Genomic DNA, 3,746 nt, shown 5'->3' with positions numbered 1-3,746 from the left:
ATTTATCATCAGAATATAAAAGCAATTTGTATATATATTTTTAATTCATTTGGTTTTTTATCCATTTTGAGTGAAGAACTTGGCTAATTATAATTCTAAATTCATTATTTAAATATTGGACATATGAGTTTTCTGAAAATAGTAAAAAAAATCCAAAAGTGGTAGGCCACTTTTGTTACTTTTTTATAGTAAAGTGGTAGGTACCTAATATGCATAGGAAAAGAATTTAATGTTGTTGATTTATTTTGAAGTCTTACCTAGGTTTTTGTTTTTTTATAATAATTGGATGGTAAATCTGGGTATCTATACATATATTTAGGTGATTTCTTGTACATGGTATTCGGGTAAAATTTTGGATTTGTCAAATTTAAATTATTACGAGTTGTATTATATAGATTTTACACTAGAGCTATTTATTTTAAATTTTTTTATTTTTAAAATATAATTTAATCAAACTTTAATAAGTTAAATTATTTGAATCAATTGAATTAAGGTTTTACTAAAATATAGAGAATACTTGATAAATAATGTTTTAAAATATCTATCTTGTAATTTTTATTTTACTGTACTTATATTTCATCAGATGATCCATGCTAGTTCCTATATTACAATGATATGCTAAAGACTCTCCCATCACATTCGATGCATTGTATTGTGTGTCATTGTTCTTTATCACCAACTATATACCTTGTAGCCTTTTTCATCAAATCACTTCGTGGTAGGAGCCCTCACAACCTTACCACTTAACTTATGAAGTAAAATTGTTATTGGTTGAGACCCATAGTCACCTTGTCACACCGCAAAAATTGGATGTTAGTAGAATCAGGTTTGTGAACCGAGAGAGAGTGGTCATGCCCTAATTTTTTAGATTATTTGTGCATTTTTTGAAAATAAATGATTTATTGGTCTACTGGTTATGTCTTAGTGAAACTATTATTGAAACCAAAGTAAGATCCCAAACCCGGCCTGGATGATATGGCCAAATCTGTCGATGTCACATAGAAATGCGTTTGAAAATCGTATCATTGCTAAAACCATTTTCCGTTTAGAACTTATCATTATCTTTCATTAATTCTTAAATCGTGATTATGCTATACTTTGTAGAAGTTTTTATAAATAGTTTGCATGTGCGTGGTATTTTGATAAAACGTTCATCTCTTTTGGAAACCTGACTTTTACCTACTTCTAGCAGATACAAACAGAAAACAGCATAAAATCTAAATTTTAGGTAAAAATCCATAGAGGCCATTATTATAGAAAAATACCCCCAAAATAAAACTTATAATCATAAATAAGTATCAAATAGCAAAAAGGATTTGTGTGGCCACCGTTGAGTCCTCCGCCATACCAATTTGTCTATAGCTGGGGATTAACTGTACAGATTAAACAGAAGGGTAAGTTTACGTAAACTCATTGTGTAATCCCCATGCAAACAAACAGCAATAATAGATAATCTTAGTTTGGGCCTCAGCCCTTTTTAGTATCAGTATCAGTAAGCATTAGGGCCTTAGCCCATCACAGTACAGTAACAGTGACAGTTATGCAATTATAAAATCCTACCCAACCAGCCTCTACACTTCATCTCCGTCCAACCCTACACTCCATGTGGGGATATAATTAACCCACCCATCCCTACACTCCAAATAGTACTGAATGTGGCAATAGACAGTAGTTGCAGCTGTGTTGCCAGTGAGTTAGGCTTGAAGCCTTTCAGTACACTTCCTCTAATCAATATCAGTCCCCAACCCAATGTAATGCATCATACAAACATGTCATGGTATCATGTATAAAAAGTACAGTGTATATAGTATGCTCAACATACAAATATACATATCTATCTCATATAGGAATATAACAGTCTTTTAATCATTTCAGTCAATTAGGGGTCTAGCTAAACTTATCGACCCTTCCGTAGGTTCACAGTCGACTTGGGCTACCCATGCAACCTTAGCAGTCAAATAGTGAAAATGGGTCCACGGCCCATGTTGCATGCCCATGTGGGCTCACACGCTCGTGTGGCCCACACGGCCAATAATGGCATTGGTCGTATGGATCTCACGGCCTGGCCCAATATCCCAACACGCCCGTGTGGCCCACACGGCCCAGTTCGGCCCAGCCCATGGATCGTACATTGCCAGCCTCGTCGATCACATGCCCATGTTCCATCACACGGCCTACCACACGGGCGACCAAACGTCCATGTGGCATCGACAATTTGGTTTTCGAATTTCATCGAAACCTCATTTTCTGTATAATCGAGTACACACCTATTACTATTTCGATTCTACACGTAATCCCGTATCTTCAGAACCTGTAATAGATATTACCAAGGCCGATTTTAACGGTGCATTCGAAAACTAAACCGAGGATATTTCACAACGAAACCTTAGAATATTAAAAAAGTGAACTCAGTCACTTACGGACAACGAACCGAAAACCCAAACGTTCAAATCTCTACAGAAACACCTATCGCTACCTGATTTTCACCTAATTCGAAGGAACCAAAACAAGCCTTTTTCAAAAAACCAACCACGGAACGAGAGAAAATGGCAAAACGAATACTTACCCAATCGAGCGAGTTCAATCGTCAAGTATGATGGAGGCATCAAAGAAATTAAAAGGAAAAAGGGAGGAAATAATGAAAATTCGGCAGAAAATGGGTGAATAAACATCAGAATGATGGAAGATACTTTGAGGAAGAGAGAATTGAATTTTGGATTTAGCAAAAAAGATTTTAATAGAATCCCAAAATCTCTTAATTATCTCACCACTACTCCCATTATCCCTTAATTTTCGCCACTAAACCGTCTATCACACTCCCATTCACCCTCAAACTCCCCAAACCGTCTACCAAAAATCCCTCAACAATCGAATTTAAACCTCACTCAAGCACTACGGCATTTTGATCAACTTACAACACTCACATGGCACAAGCAGTAAAAATAAATCCTTTATTCACGTAAAGTCTCGAACTCTTAACCTTCCGCACACCAACTCACCATTTAACCACCAAACCAGTAGGCCCATTTTGTCATATTTTACCAACATTTATTTATAAGCCTACTAGTTAGAGATAGAGGTTTATTCATTTAAAAACCAAAAATTTACCCAAGCTAATGCTTGAACGTGAGACCTTTCAAACACTCCCAGAAAACATAACCATTAAAGCTAACATATATTTGTATCAGAAATATACAAAAATAAATAGATAAGGGATTTTTAGGGTGTTACAACCAAAGTTCAAATTCCTTCATTCGTATCATCTTTATTATTTTGCAAATTTTGCTTTAAACCTTAGTATGTGACATACATTTTCTTTAAAATAAATATTGTAAGGTTATGTCAGGGATGAGTAATTTACTTAGTGGCTAAGATAAAACAAGGAGAAACTGTAATTCTCGTAAAAAAACCCGAGTTTGGTTCCCTTCTCTTGCAAATTGTCAATTTTTGCTATTTGTACTCCTCCTTATTTTGTGGTGCCCATATTAAATTGGATAGCTCTAGTGTAAAATCTAAATGATACAACTTGAAATAATTTAAATTTTACAAATCCAAAGTTTTTTCTAAATACCATGTACAAGAAATAACCTAAATCTATGTATAGATATCCACATTTGTCATCTAGTTATTACAACAAAAAATAACAAAAACCTAGGTAAAACTTCCATAAAAATCAATAGCATTAAATTATTTTCCTATGAATGCTAGTTACCTACCACTTTATTGATAAAAAATGATATAAGCTA

The sequence above is a fragment of the Gossypium hirsutum genome, chromosome D13 (genome assembly GCF_007990345.1).
Source record: "Gossypium hirsutum isolate 1008001.06 chromosome D13, Gossypium_hirsutum_v2.1, whole genome shotgun sequence".
NCBI classification, from domain to species: Eukaryota; Viridiplantae; Streptophyta; class Magnoliopsida; order Malvales; family Malvaceae; genus Gossypium; species Gossypium hirsutum.
This window is presented reverse-complemented; position numbering follows the sequence as displayed.